Source organism: Peromyscus leucopus, chromosome 18 (assembly GCF_004664715.2).
Source record: "Peromyscus leucopus breed LL Stock chromosome 18, UCI_PerLeu_2.1, whole genome shotgun sequence".
Taxonomy (NCBI): domain Eukaryota; kingdom Metazoa; phylum Chordata; class Mammalia; order Rodentia; family Cricetidae; genus Peromyscus; species Peromyscus leucopus.
Genome location: NC_051078.1, coordinates 24,643,740 through 24,660,380, shown reverse-complemented (window position 1 = coordinate 24,660,380; position 16,641 = coordinate 24,643,740). Strand labels below are relative to the sequence as shown.

At 41.9% G+C, this 16,641-nt stretch overlaps 1 protein-coding gene across 2 annotated transcripts in view; it reads right to left on the bottom strand.

The window, feature by feature from the left end:
• Tmtc2 (transmembrane O-mannosyltransferase targeting cadherins 2) overlaps positions 1 to 16,641 on the bottom strand; it is a 419,027-nt gene that overhangs the window by 247,428 nt on the left and 154,958 nt on the right. The window lies entirely within an intron of this gene.

Here is a 16,641-nt window from a genome sequence, read left to right as displayed (position 1 = left end):
CCTAAAAACACAGCCCTCAGGTTCCCAGTTAGTAGCTGCCTGTGACTCTGCCTTTTAAAGATGATCTGGGTGCTGCCCCTGTATGGGATGCATCTAGATCCAGCATCAGCACCTCCTAAAAAGAAAGATGGGGATCAGGCCCTTGGGTAGTGCTTCTCATGGCCACAGATCACGTGAGTATGAGGGTAAAAGACAGCTCTGATGGAGGAAGCGTGGGGAGAAGGCAGAGATGCCATATACTAATATGGTCATTGGTTGTGTGCATGCTGCTGGTATGTAGACCATAAAGGAGCTATGGTCAAGAGAACTGGAGAGACAGAGAGAAGATGGCTCTCTACCTACCTGGTGTTGCTGCCTGCCTTTATTCATACCACAGCCTTTCCCATTTCTGCCTTCTCATAGGCACCGCTATCACTTGGAAAAATCATAATGACACTTCACTGCCACCTGACTTGGATGTATTTCCAGGATTCTATGCCTCATCCTTCCACATACATGTCAAGAAGGAAGGGCCTACTGTTTGTTGGGAACTTGCTGTCTGTCAAGCAGTCTGGTCGCTCGGCTACATCTTCACATTTAAACTTAGGAACAACACTGACAAAATCTTGCTATTATCTGATATCTTTTTTTCTTAGTATTTTTATTTTATAATTAATTTATAATTTTTACTGTATAAAATGATCAGCCGGAGAGAGACACTGCAGCCACCGCCAGGAGAAGAGCATGTAGAGACGCCGGTAAGCCACCAGCCACGTGGCAAGCTATAGATTTATAAAAATGGGTTAATTTAAGATAAAAGAACAGTTAGCAAGAAGCCTGCCACGGCCATACAGTTTATAAGTGATATAAGCGTCTGAGTGATTATTTTATAAGTGGATTGTGGGACTGCGGGGCTTGGGGAACCTGGAGAGAAGCCCTCCAGCTACAAATGGCGCCCAACGGCTCGAGTTTCCACCTTAAACCTGAGAATATTTAATAACCAATTCTAAACAGAGCCAAAGCCAGGTTCCTGCTTCTTGTCTCATACGGGCAGCTAGATGCGGCAAAACGCAGGTTTGGACACTGGCGGGTTCCTGGCGGGTGCGTTTGACCGGCAGTATGGCGGAAATGAGGCATCTGCCAGCGGCAAATTAAGCTGTGTGGTAGATTTAGTCTTTACTAGTATTTAAAAAAAAAAAAAAAAAAAAAAAAAAAAAAAAAGAGGTTTCTGGGCTACATGCTGCTTTGATAAAAGCTTAGACCCACTATTTCTGAGACTTGATGACTCCCAGAGCTGGCGGAAAACGTACCACTGCCATGTTGGGAAGCTGAAGTGGGCGGAGCCAGCAGCCACAGCGCCGTTTCAGGCTTACAATGGTACAGTTTAAAGCAATAGGCTCAAGGCTCAAGGTAATATAAAACATAAGCCACATAAAGATGGCTACCACACAGAGAATCTGGATTATGTTCTCTTTGATATTCATAACTAAAGAAAAACATTTGATTACAAAACCTGTTGAGTTATGCCAAAATGTATATTTTAAAGGTACCTTGACTTCAAAATTTGGATATAAGGATATGTTACTTTGGAAAAGAGGTTCTGCTTTTGTTTCCACAGAAAGCCAGAGGCTGTGGACTTGTTCCAGATTAAGATACATCAGGTTTCACCAGCCAAGACCCCTGAAAGGTCTCCGATGACACCATGGCCCAGATGATCCAACATCCAGACCGGTTTCAAGGCAACTGGTTCACACAATACAGCCTCACGGACTACCCATAGGTCTAAAATTTTCTTTGTATCCCCATAAGATACAGCGCCCCCCTCCAGCAGGAAGTAGTAAGAGATGCTACGCCCAAATTCCCAAATATACCAAGCTGGCTTTAGAGGTGGAATTGGCTCACTCCCCCTCTAAACCCAGACATATTGCTTTAAAAAAAAAAATGGTTAAAAGATTCTTGTGTCCCAAATCAGAAGAGCCCTCTGGTGTGGGACAGAGAAAAACCAATATTTTTATTTAAAACAGGTTGATTATAAATGTGATCTCTTTCTGAAAAAGAAAAGGGGATATAATATAGATATATAGGAGGATATGGAGATGATAAGATAAAAGGGTAGATTAATGAACCTACTTTTAAAGAACAACTTGTTTAAAATGTTTTACATTGGTATAGATTTTAGTTTATGTTTAAAATGTTTTACATTGGTAAAAATTTTAGTTTATTAATACAAACTTAAAGTTAATTTTGTTATACTGTATATATATATTTCTATTCTTGTTTGAGGTATTATGTTTAACTCATTTAAAATTGTAATGGATGATTAAAAATAGATTAATAATCAGTCATCTATGATAATCATATTTGTAGCCATGTTAGTTAAGTCTTCTAGGTATACATAGATATATTTCAGATAGATAGGTAATCTTCAAACACTTCATAGACCTAGAGAATATGGCATTTAAATAACTTAGAATTCTGTTGACGTGAGACACAATTGCTCCTGGCTGCACCAATTGATCCCGAGAGAATGTTGGGCTTCTAAGACATTTCCATTTGGAAGTTTGTCTTTTTGGCACAAAATGGCCTACTGGGCAAAGAACTGCCCTTGCCTTGACGGCTGACAGTACAAATGCAATGCTGTCCTTTCTGGACAAGCGGGACACAAGGAAAGCAACCACTGTACTCTGCCAAGACAGGGTAAGATGGTCTCTCAGAATTCCTGCTTCTGAAAATGGTCTGTCAGATACTCTAGGCCTGTAGCCAATTTGAATGCACCAACAATGCTGAGAAACATCAGGTGACTGTCCAGGCTGCCAGCTGTCTTGGTCTACTCTTGCAAGATTCCCGAAGTTGCTTGCATCTGTCTACCATTTCTCAGGTACCATTATGTTCCTTCTCAGGTCTTTGATGTGGTTGAAAACTAGATAGTTGTAATTTCCTCAGTTATGATAAAAGATAAGTTAGATATAAAACCTTAAACTCACAAATATAAGATAGATAGGACATCTTCTTTAATATTGTAACTATAATTCTTGCTCGGTAATTGTTTTGTTATATGTAATTTTACCATGTTAAAGTTAAAACCTTCCTTTTTAAAAAAAGAAAAAAGGGGAAGTGCTGTGGATATTGTTCTATATAAATAAAACACTGATGGCCAATGACCAGGCAGGAGGTAGGTGGGACAAGGAGAGAGGAGAATTCTGGGAAGCGGAAGGCTGAGGGAGAGACTGCAGCGACCACCAGGAGAAGAGCATGTAGAGACGCCGGTAAGCCACCAGCCACGTGGCAAGCTATAGATTTATAAAAATGGATTAATTTAAGATAAAAGAACAGTTAGCGAGAAGCCTGCCACGGCCATACAGTTTATAAGTGATATAAGCGTCTGAGTGATTATTTTATAAGTGGATTGTGGGACTGCGGGGCTTGGGGAACCTGGAGAGAAGCCCTCCAGCTACACCTAACTCTGTTATTCTTTTCTTAGCCTATTGGCTTAAGGGCAGCAGAAACCCAAAGTGGCCAGGGGGAAATCTGAACTTCCAGTTTAATGGAATATTTTCTGTGGCTCCTGGCAGGAGTGCTCCCAACTCTGGAACCAAAACTTCTAGGACAGCCAAACTTAAAGTAGGGGAAACAGGAAGCAAAAATTTTCCTAGTGGGTCGATAGGGGCGATAATGAGTGAAACTATTCCCATTTCCACCCATTGATTCCTGGACCCATGGATTCTGTCTATGGGAGAAATAGTACCATATATTGAATGCTGACTGAAAGCATATACCACTTTCTGAAGGACCTCACCCTAGCACTCCAGGCTGTTGCCACCTAGTTGGCATTGGGCTGTGTCTTTAAAAGGCTATTTCATCTTTCTATGAGGCCAGCAGCTTCTGGATGTTGGGGACCATGGCAAGATCAGTGAATTCCATGATCATGGTTCCACTGTTGCACTTCCCTGGCTGTGAAGTCAGTTCCTTGGCCAGAAGCAACACTGTGTGGAATACCATGGCAGTGGATACGGAATTCTATAACTCCACATGTGGTGGTTTGGGCAGAAGCATTACATGCAGGAAAGGCAAATCCATAACCAGAATAAGTATCTACACTCCAATAAGAACAGAGCATTGTCCTTTCCATGGAGAAAGTGATCAAAAAATAGTCAACCTGCCACCAGGTTGCTAGCTAATCACCCTGGGGAATGGTGCCAGCTCCGGGGCTCTGTGTTGGTCTCCGCTATTGGCAGATTGAGCACTCAGCAGCAGCTGTAGCCAAGTCAGCCTTGGTGAGTGGAAGTCCATGTTGTTGAGCCATGCACAAGCCCCATCTCTGCCTCCATGGTCCAACTGGGCATGACAGGAATGGCTGGGGGAGAGATTGACTGTCCACAGAACAGGTCATCCTTCTACTTGATCATGGAACCCCTCCTCAGCTAAAGTCACCTTTTGATGAGCATTTACATGAGACATGAGTAACTTCACATCTTTCACCCATTTGGAGAGAGCCATATACATACATTTTCCCCCAGCTGTCTTTCTTACCAGTTTTCCAATCATGCTCTTTCCAAGTCCCTGACTATCCAGGTAATCCACTGGCAACATCCCATGAATCAGTGAACAATCACACATCTGGCCATCTCTTCCAACTAAAATATATGACCGTGTACTGCCTGAAGTTCTGCCCACTGTAAAGGTTTCCCTTTACCCACATCTTTTAGGATTGTCCCAGAAAGGGGTTGTAATGTTACAGCTGTCCACTTCTGGGTGGTCCCTGCATAACATACAGAATCATCAGTAAACCAGGCCCTCAGCTCCTCTTCATCAGTCAATCAATCATAATGAACACTTTATGAGGCTATAGGTGCATGCTTAGCAGCAGATAGCATTGTAACCAGAGTAAAAAGCATAGGCATTTGGGCAACTTCATGTAACTTCTTGTGCCTTCAGGACCTGCTTGTATATACCACTTTCATTTGATAATGCAAGGACACAGTGCACACCCTACCTTATGACTTGGTGGGTCAGATAACACCCAGCTCATGAGGCGCAGCTCAGGTCACATTTTAACTTGGTGGCCCATTGTCAAACATTCAGTTTCCACCAAGGCCCAATAGCAGGCCAAGAGCTGTCTCTCAAAAGAATAATTGTCTGCAGATAATGGCAGAGCCTTGCTCTAAAATTCCAAAGGTCTCTTCTGTGATTCCCCTAGAAGGGCCTGTCCAAGGCTCCAAACAGCATCCCTATCAGTCTGCCACTGACACTTCAATTAACACCATGTCTGCTGGATCACATGGTCCAAGTGGTCGAGCAGCCTGCACAGCAGCCTGGACCTGTTGAAGAGCCTTCTCCTGTTCTGGGCAGGCCCCACTCAAAGCTAGCAGCTTTCAGAGTCACTGGAACATGGGCTGGAGTAATACACCCAAGTCAGGAGTGTGCTGTCTCCAGAATCCAAATAGGTCCATAAATATTGTGCTTTTCTGTCTTGAAGGTAGGAGTAGCCAAATGCAATAATTTATCCCTCTCCTTAGAAGGAATATCTCTGCGTGCCCCACACCACTGACTCTTAAAATTTTCCTTGAGGTAGCAGGCCCTTGAACTTGGGCTGGATTTATTTCCCATCTTCTGATGTACACGTGTTACCAACAAGTCCAAAGTGGTTGCTACCTCCTGCTCAGTTGGTCCAATTGGCATAATGCTGTCAATACAGTGAACCAATGTGATATTTTGTGGAAGAGACAGACAACCAAGATCTCTTAGTTAAGTTCTGACACAGGGCTGGAGAGTTAATATATCCTTGAGGTAAAACTGTAGAGGTGTACTGCTGGCCTTGCCAACTGAAGGCAGATTGCTTCTGGCTGTCCTTATGGACAGGTACCAAGAAAAAGGCATTTGCTAGATCAATAGCTACCGACCATGTACCAGGATATATGTTAATCTGCTCAAGTAAGGACACCACATCTGGTACAGGAGCCGCAATTGGAGTCACTACTTGAATGAGTTTTCAATAGTCAACTGTCACTCTCCATGATCCATCTGTCTTTTGCACTGGTCAGATAGGGAAGTTAAAGGGAGATGTGGTGGGAACCACCACCCTGAATCTTTTGAGTCCTTGATGGTGGCACGAATTTCTACCACTCCTCCAGGGATGTGATACTGTTTCTGATTCACTATTTTCTTTGGCAGAGGCAAATCTAAAAGCTTCCATTTGGCCTTTCCAACCATAATAACCCTCACTCCACAGGTCAGAGAACCAATGTGAGAATTCTGATAGCTTCTAAGTATATCTAACCCATTTATACAATCTGGGACTGGGGATATAACCACAGGATGAGTTCAGGGACCCACTGGACCTACTGTGAGTTGGATTTCAGCCAAAACTCCATTAATCACCTGACCTCCATAAGACCCCACTTTAAATGGAAGACCACAATGTTTCTTGGCATCTCCTGGAATCAGTGTCTATTTAGAACCAATATTCACTAGACCCCAGTGTAGTGGGTAGCCATTCCAGCTTGGATCTGGAAGTTCCAACCCCCATTGAGACTCTGGCAACTGTCACGCCTAAGAGGCAGGGCCAGGGGAGGCGCCAGGGGACCCGAGAGCTGGATGGGTCAGCGCTCTCTCTGGGCGCTCTCTCTGTGCCGGGACACTGAACGTTGGAGGTGGACTGAGCAGAGCTCCAGAGAACACCGCTGGACTGCGATACACCTTTCCCAGACCCTGTGCGTGACCTACGTATAACTTAATTTGTGAGTTACACCATTAAATAAATACCCTTTTAACTAAAAAAAAAAAAAAAAAAAAAAAAAAAAAATGATCAGCCACAGATTCCCCTGTCCTCCTCCTCCCCACCTCCCCAGCCTTCCTCCCTAATCTCCGCCCCCCCCCCCAATTTCCACCTCCTCCAAAGCAAGGTTTCCCCTGGGGAGTCAGCCCAGCCTGGTAGATTCAGTTGAGGCAGGTCCAGTCTCCTCCTCCCTGCATCAAGGCTGAGCAAAGTGTCCCAGCATAGGCCCTAGGTTCCAAAAAGCCAGCTCATGCATCTAGGACAGGTACCAGTCCCACTGCCTGGGGGCCTCCCAAACAGTTCAAGCTCATCAACTGTCTCATAACTATCTTTATTCAGAGGGCCTGGTCCAGTTCCATGGGGGTTCCTCAGCTATTGGTTTACAATTCTTGTGTTTCTGCTAGTTTGACTATTTGTCCCTGAGCTTTATCTTACAATCGATCTCTCTCAGGTGAGGAAATTATAGCTGAGAAAGATAAACTAACCACTAGTTCAAAGTCATACATGTATGGAATAGCAGAGTATCATGGTCTGTGTTTTATTTACTAGTCTGTGAATCCCAAATTGTAATCAATATACCACTGTGGCCATTTAAGTAGATAATGTAAAAATGTTAATGGTTATGTTTGCTTAAAAACCTATTTAAAAGAAAGTGTAATTATCTCATCAGTCATAGATTTTAACAATCCCTGTTGAGAATGACACTGATGAAATTGTTAATGTAATGTCAAGACAAATATTTAATAATCAAATGTGTGTTTCATTCAGAATACCCAGAGGATAGATATATTGTAAAGAACCAGGAAGGAGAAGGTAATCTTCTGAGAAAGAGGAAATAAAATATAATGCTATGAAGAGATAAAGGGAAATTAGAATGGGTGTGTAAAATGGGGAAAGGGGTAGGAAGCTAGGACAGAGAAGGGAATATAGGGAAGGGTAGCTAACACTAAAGGCTTTTTGAAAAGCTTTATCAAAACCTACTACTGTAGAAGCTTCCTAAAAATCAATCTCTCTCTCTCTCTCTCTCTCTCTCTCTCTCTCTCTCTCTCTCTCTTCCTCTTCCTCTCTCTCTCTCTCTCTCTCTCTCTCTCTCTCTCTCTCTCTCTCTCTCTGTGTGTGTGTGTGTGTGTACATTAAAGGAACTTAAATGGAGTCACAATAAAATGTCAAAGGCAATGGCCCAACTAGACATCATATGCTATGGAGTAAAATCCCCAGCACCAGGAATGGACTACATCTTTTTGAGTTATTGGCCAAAGGGTTCCTATAGCTCTCTCCTGCCCCTCCGCATAGAACAGACTACTGCCAATGCTATCAGTTAGCCTCCACCACCTGATGGTAAAGCCCAGTTGCTGAAAACACCACATACTTATGTCATCAAACAAGGAGAAACAGAACCAGTGCTCGAAACTTGGGCCCCACTGACCAGCATTCCTAGTGCTGGAAGGTACATTGCATGCTACAGGAAGAGGAAAAATAATCATTATCAATCTCACCCAGTTAGGAACCCTGAGAACTACAATGGTTTCCTACATGCATGACACACCTACTGGTACTGTAGTGGCAGAGATATTTTGGGAGTAACGAACGACGTTTTGCTTGGATTTAAAGGCCTGCTCCATGAGATGAAACCCATACCTGACACTCACAGTTAATGAGGCCAAGAACTTTAGACAGCATGCCCAAGATCTTCTTTCGTTCAAGTTGGACAAAATTCTAGCTGGAGAAAGGAAAGTGGGTACAACAAGAGTAATTTTCAACTGAGAGTGGCTGGGAGAGGGAAAATCATTTATCTTCAGTGGAGTGACACTGTTTATATCAACCACAATCCAGGGCAGACCTCATACTCAGGAGTAGCTCTCCAACACAGAGACGCCATGAGTGTGTGTGTGTGTGTGTGTGTGTGTGTGTGTGTGTGTGTGTGTGTGTTTTCTTTTGTTTTGTGTTTTAAAGGAGAAATGTGAAGTTGGGTAGGTAGAAGGAAGGATCTGGGAGGAACTGAGGGGTGGATAGAGAGAATATGATCAAAATATATTATATGATTTTTAATGCTTTCAAAGACATATTAAACAATCAATAGCCCTAAGAGGACAGAATTCAAATGTAGAAGATCGTATGTAAATGAATCTATTTAGAAGATTCATCTTCTGTGCTATTATAGTTCCTGGTCAACAAGGAGACATCTGGATTATTTTGTGCCCCTGGGGCACATACTTTCTAATTAGAGAGAACTACAGAAGCACCTGAGTCAAAAGCCAGGATAATTATGAAGCTCCAGAACTGGACAATTCTCTATTAGTCCAATGTCAGGGCAGTTTGGACATTTTAGAAGATGCAGAGCACATGATGAGAAGCTAGCCTAAAGATGTATCCCTCCAGCCCTTTCCAGTTCTTCTATCTGTTGTGAGTTCAAAAGAACCTTTACAGGAGCATTTTGAAAGGCCACATTGTAATAATCATGGATTCAAAGGAACATTCCTGAGCGCCAGCTCTGTAATTTTTTGACTGACTTATAAAACACAAAAACACAACAACTATCCAAACAGATTAAGAATGTCATGCAAAGGTACACAGCTGAGAGAGAGAGAGAGAGAGAGAGAGAGAGAGAGAGAGAGAGAGAGAGAGAGAGGAGTCAGTAATTACATGGGGCAGAGATAGTTGGCCAAGGTAATGTTTAACGATGTCTCTCACTGGCCCCTCAATCAGCTTCTCTGAGCTTCTGTTTCTGTGATACACTTTTACCTTGAAACCACACATAATTATTCATTTATCTTTGACATAATGAGGCAGAGGTCATTGTTTTATAGACACAGGAGCATTGTAGGAACTCTAGTACAAATGATACCTCTACATGGTTAGCTGTTAGTATTATTTCACAAGGATCAAGGTAAAGTCTTAAAGTCCTTCATAAAGTCTAGTAGACAAACGGATTATAATTTCAGATAAATGTGGAATTTAGAATTTTAAAAAAAAGCTATTAATTAGTTATTGGTAGTTACCTACTCTCCACCCATCACTATGCTTGTCTTTTATGTATATTATCTATTTATGAGAACCAATGAATGTTTCCAGATATTTAATACAAAGATCAATCTGTTAAAACTATGTCTTAAAATTGAACAATAGAAATAGTTCATTGTTTTCCCAACATGTGAGTGGTTCTTCTTTCATCTTAATAGAATGTTTTGAGCTGGGAACATGGTTCTCTCTCATATTTTCTTTAATGTTAAATATGGTCATGTGACTGACTTTGATCTACTCCTTCCAGAAAGCATGGTAACATCCCCGCTACCAGGCCCATCCATTTGTAATATGGACTACCACTGAGTTGCAGCAGCCACCAGGGCCCAGAAAAGAAGTTGTACACAATGAGCCAGCTTTCTGGAGCCCAATGCCTATGGTGGGACACTTTGCATAGCCTTGGTGCATGGAGGAGAGGCTTGGACCTGCCTCAGACCTGAATGTACCAGGGTCTGCTGATTTCCCCATGAGAGACCTTACCTTGGAGGTGATGGGAATGGGGGTTGGGTTGGGGGAGAAGGCTGGGGGTGGGAGGAGGGAGGAGGGGGGAATCTGTAGTCGGTATGTAAAATGAATAGAAAATCTATTAAATTAAAAAAAAGAAAGAAAGAAGTCGTACACAGCTGACCAAGGTAATCAAAGAAGGACACTGACCTGCTTTTATGGTAGACACTAGCCCTAAGTTAACTGTCCCATTTCTCTAAGTCTACATTGCTATTTCTTCTAAGCTATGATACTGTGAGTGTTACCTAGCAGCAGCTGAGCCTAGACACGGCTAAGTCCTTTGTTAATGGAAGACCGACGACATCACAGTTGTTTGATTTTCCAATTTGATTTTTCAAGTCTCCGTGTATTGACTGTATATTAAATGAATTTCCATATAAATTGGCTTTTAAAATATTAGAAACAGATGTTTTTTCTGGATCCATTAAATTAAAACACCCTGCTATGACATTCATCAAGAGTCTAACCCAGAAGTAATTGCTTAAGACTTGATGGGTTATAATTAAAATTTAAAAGAAATATGAAAAACTGACATACTGCCAAACACTGTTGTCAGAGAGTGCAGATTTCAAGTAATTCAGAATGAACTTGACTGGCTTATGCTAGATCTTAACCTCGACAATGACGTGCATATCTCTAGTATCAATGTGAAACCAATAATGTGTCCATGTCAGAGCCTAGGAGCTCAGGGCAAAGCATTCTGAGATGGGGCCTTACTAATACAGTGAGGAAAGCTGGGAATACATTATTTAAGATAATGCTTCACCCTCGCAATGGAAGGTTCAGGAAGGATAGAAAATGGTCTTCCCTGACCCAGTTATTCTATATTTGTTCAACTCTTTAAAATCTTTCTGAAAAAAAAAAAAAAGGGAAAATCAAGCAACCTGAAAAATCTGTTCAAAGCAGCTGGAATGTCTTATCATGATAGCAATAAACCTAGTAAACTGTAGCAAGCAGAGATAAACTACATCTACCCCTCAGAAAATGAGGATTTCAGAACAAGGGATAAGATTAATAAGTCTTATACATTTGCTGGGAGAAAAAAACTCTGAAGCATAGCAACAAATATATACCCTATAATGAAAACAAAACAAACAAACAGACAAACAAACAAACAAACAAACAAGCAAACAAAAAACTAAAAGGCAAAACAATGTGCAGAGTGATGGTGGTGCATGCCTTTAATCCCAGCACTCGAGAGGCAGAGGCAGGCCTATCTCTGTGAGCTCAAGGACAGCCTGGGCTACAGAGTGAGTTCCAGGAAAGGCGCAAAGCTACACAGAGAAACCCTGTCTCAAAAAACCAAAAAACAAACAAACAAACAAACAACAAAAGGCAAACAATGTTAATAAAGCAAAATTGAAAGACAAAGGCATACCTCACTTCTGTGTGGAACATGCTAGAATGAGGGACACATCTGCATGATGGAATTCTTTAACATGTGCTATCAACCTAAGCAGGACTTTTCTTTAACCAATGAATATTGTGGCAAAAGAATATGGACTATAACAAAACTGCACCGGGCTTTAATAACTAAGTCATGTAACACATGTGAGTCAGTGATGAGGGCTGTGTTATGACACCATTCAACATCGCATTAGGGAAGACAAGGCAAAGGGTACTTAATGGAACTCAGTGCTCTTCAGGCAGGATGAGGGGTATACTCATTTGACACGAAGCAAAACAGATTTTGATCCATTTGCATCTTCTCCAAGAAGTCCAAAATAGAAACGGCTTCTGCTTTTTCACAGCTAATGAAACACCTTATCACAAACCAGAATTGCACGCTGCTCTAATTCCTGGGGTTGTTTTGCATGGGCTGGTATCAGGAAGCTCAGAAAGACATTAAAGAATCAGGAAAACTTCCATCTGGGGAACGTGGGTGGGTGGGGGGAATGGGGACAAAGTGACATAAGGGGAAGAGCCACATTTATAGGCAGAATTCTCTAGAGAAGACAGGACCACAGATTGTCTCTTGAAGCAAAACAACCCAGTCTCTCCAGCTCGCACAGAGGTCTTAACCTGCTTCCAGCTTTGTGCATTTGTAGTTCTCTGGTTTTGCTGCTTTGTGATTTCCCCCACCCCCACCCCCAGGGAATGTTGACAAAGGCCAGCACTGCTATGAAGCTGAAGGACGGTGTGTCGCTCTCAGCTCAGCTGTTGTTGAGTATGTCTTCCTGTCACTATTCCTTCCATCTGCTGACCTTTCAGTCACCAGAGATGACCTAGTCCTTCAGAGCAGAAGGATGCTTCAGCCAACAAAGGTACATTGCTCTGCTATTATTGTTTTGAAATATAAAGGCCAGACCTTGAGCAGGGGGTAGGGAGTTGGGGGGGGGCAACTTTGCAACAGGCTAAAATGTGTTTTACAAAAGAGAAAATGTCTTTTGTGAACTAACCCTGTTCAAGGAATATGCAAACAGAAATATCTATGCCGAAGCAAGGCAACGTAATACAAAGCCAAAGAAAATGATTTTGGAGATGCATCTCAGTGGCAGAGCCCTTGTACAGCACACACAAGACCTTGGGTTAGACTCCAGGATGGAGAGGAGAAAAGAGTTGGGAGATGAGGAAGATATATTCTGGATCCGACTGGACGTACACTTACTGAGATGGTAGTACAGTGTGCCTTCATTTCTCAGTGCCTTGGTATTTATTGTCTTTTGTAAGCTAAAAATAAATGGATGTGCCTTGTCAGATCACCATAGGACATAAGCAAAAAGCATACACTTATATGCAACACAATGTGTAAATGGCATGTGTACATGCACCTCCAACATGAACACGGAAAGCATGTACTTGTGACACATGAATGTGTAACAGAATACACATACACATGTGCAGATATATGTACTGTAAGTTGTTGCCATCAAGACCACCACCGACACTAAGAACAAACCACTGTTGCTAGTAACCATGCAAACAGCGGGACTTTCCACACTTACTCAGATTTATACTCTCCAAATTCTAAGGATCAAAGCTATGAGTATTTCACTTCAAGCTCCTTTAGGCTTGAGTCGGTGAGATGCTTGCTGCACAGACCTGATGACCTGAGCTGGATCCCAGGATCCCGTGGTGGAAGAAGAGAACCTGCCTCTCACATGTTGTATTCTGGCCAACACACACTGTAACATCTATGTGTAACTACATTCATACACACGTCATGTACCCACATACACAATAAGTGTTTAAAGCTCAGAGGACAAATTTGGGAAGTTGCCCTCTACTTTCCACCTTGTGTGTGAGACAAGGTCTCTTTTTTTATTGATTGGTTTGGGAGGGTTGTTTGTCTGTTCTTGGATTTTGCATATGCCAAGTCAATTGCCCAGCAAGCTTCCAGGCGGTTCTCCTGTCTATCTCTCCCATTTCCCAAATGAACAGATACATGTCACAGAGGTCCCAGGGATCAAACTCAGGTCATCAGGCTTTTACCCACTGAGCCATCTCTTCAGCCTCATGACTGGCTACATTTCTTACTTCCCATATCTATGTAGGAAGGACAAATAATGGAATCACTATTTCTCATCTAATACCAAGTATATCACCTTTACTTCCTGGTGTACAGTTTGCAGGTAATAACAAGCCTGCTTGGCAAAGTCCTGGTAAGGAGTACCTCAGATAATGTCACTTCAATGTGTAACAAAAGTGCTTACTGGTTTTGTGGACCTACTCTTGCTAGTACAGGTGCCTTGTTATGTCCTTTAGAAAATAGCTCTGACTTATTCTCACTCCTTAGGGTCAAGGCTGTCCTCAGAACCTGAAGAAAGGTCTTGGAATTCTTTCCCTCAGTGTACTACAGCTCTTCATCTCCATCTTTGACCACCCAACTGAATGGAAGATAAGCCAACCAACCATCAGAGTCAAGATGGTACCAATAATCCGTTGAGAAAGGATCTTTTATTTTGAGAATGAGATGAAATCTCAGGGTTCTTTAAAGACATGATCTGTCTGAGAGTAAGAGCAATGTTATGTTATCAGAAACCAGAGCAAACAGGACAAGAGATACTTCTTAGTGTAGTTGGATCCAGCTACTAAAGTGCCTAAAGCTAACAGGTGCACCTTCGTCTTAGAGATGCTAGTCTAATACATACAATCAAGAGTGCTATGTGGCCAACATTATGCAGTTCTCATAAAACACCACAGCTGTTTCTTTCATACAGCGTGCTTGCTAGAATTTCCTGGCCACCTGTATCCTTTCTTCATTAGGCTATAGGTCCCCTCAGAAAAGAAATGATGCCTTTTTTCCCAGTGACCAATGTATTATAGGCACGCAATAAATATAGTTAAACTGAACTCAATAGCTATGGCTGTTGCCTGCCTTCTCACTTCGATCCATTATGCATGCTATGAGCTAGAAAAGTTCCAGAAATATAACACTAACTCCACCTTCACTCCCCAGGAATCCCTTCTCATGCCCTAGTTCTTTTCTTTAAAAAAGAGTAAGAGAAAGGAAGAAAGAAAGGAAGGAAGGAAGGAAGGAAGGAAGGACGAAAGAAAGAACAAAAGAAAGAAAGAAAGAAAGAAAGAAAGAAAGAAAGAAAGAAAGAAAGAAAGAAAGAAAGAAAGAAAGAAAGAAAGAAAGTTAGTTCATAGTTAGCATTCACAACCTCCTAGGTCAATCTCTCATTACTTCTACATACACATTCCAATGTCTCCTAGGCCATATGGATTGCTTTCCTCCAATCATTACATCTTTCTAAATATGCTTCACTGCATCACTGCAGCATGCTAATTTGGAAACTACATGAAAAGTATTTCCTGGTTCCTGTGGCTGAATGTATTTGCATTTGTCTTTGGGTACCAGGGTGTTCCCATTAATAATACTGACTTCTTATGACGAGTTCCAAGGATCTTAAATGGGATGATATATAAGACATGTTTCAGAAGGAATGGGGAGGATTGTGTGTGTTAAGAATGGCACACAGTTAATCCCAGCACTCGGGAGGCAGAGCCAGGCGGATCTCTGTGAGTTCGAGGCCAGCCTGGTCTACCAAGTGAGTCCCAGGAAAGGCACAAAGCTACACAGAGAAACCCTGTCTCAAAAAACCAAAAAAAAAAAAAAAAAAAAAGAATGGCACACAGGTGTGTTTAAGATCCCCTTTTCCTTTCCCAATAGAATATCATTGCCCAATAAAAAAAGATGGATTCTGTCAAAGACAGTATTCACCTGCCAGGTTATTCATCTACATGATAATGGGCTAGGGACTGCAAAGGGCAAAACAGATAGAAGGCTGGACGAAATAGTAAAACATTCCTGACTTTGAGTAATATTCAGCCTCATAAAAGAAGCAAATAATGTACAGGGAATTTCGTGGCAGTGTGATAAATCCTCTAATAAAAATACTAACAGCCACAGTAGAACATAAAACAGACCCATGTCACTTCAGAAGGTCGGTCAGAGACTTGCATCAGGAATGCAAGCCTACATTCATGGAAAGAAGTTGAGGAAGCAGTGACCGAGCTAGGGATATGTTCCCAGAACTGCAGTCAGGAGTTCCAAAGCCTGCAGAACAGGAGAAATTGGGATTAAGTTTGAAAAGGCAGCGAGAAAGAAGATAGGAACAGCAGAAGTCGCAGCCACTATCTCTTCTGGTGCTACTGTCCCCAAAGACCCCCGATAACCTTCATGGGCCATTCACTTTCCTTTTTGGAACATCTTTATCTCCCCCCAACATACTATCAACTTTTCAGAAACAGAAAACGCATCTTATTCATGTTTTGGAAGGTAACATACAGTAGGTATCCAAGACATATCTGATAAACTCAATTCTAATTAGAGATGACTAGAATGAAAAAGCTTCATTCACCTTTTTTTTGTTTTTTTTGAAAAATTCTAAATTGTTTTAAGTATGAAGGGAATTATCATGCTCATCTAAAAGTAGTTCACTCACTCTGGGCACTAACCTCTGCTCACACAATGATAATTAACTGTGAAAAACCATCAGGTTAATTGGCTTACCTAAATGTCTTTGGCACTCATTTGCCACTTAACCTATAATCCCTTCATTAAAGTCCCTCTTTAGGGATAAGCCATTATATTGAGAAAGCTCCAGTTAATATGCAAATACATTGCTAATAGGGTAAGGGAATGAAGAAAAATACTATAACATCTCGATCTTGTCTTAGTTTGAGGATAAGTGATGTGATTTTCAGAATCACACGGAGCAAGGACAGTTTTGAGAAAGCCTGTCAGCTGCCCCGGCAGGAATGCGTCTAGGTCCAGGGGCAATGGGAGGCACTAGAATCAGCCTGTCCTTTATCATTATGCTTGCTCGTTTGCTTCTTGATCTCCTCCACCTAGACTGTAAACCTGTCAAGGTCAGAAATGATAACTTCATAAGCAACTACCACTTAATAAATTC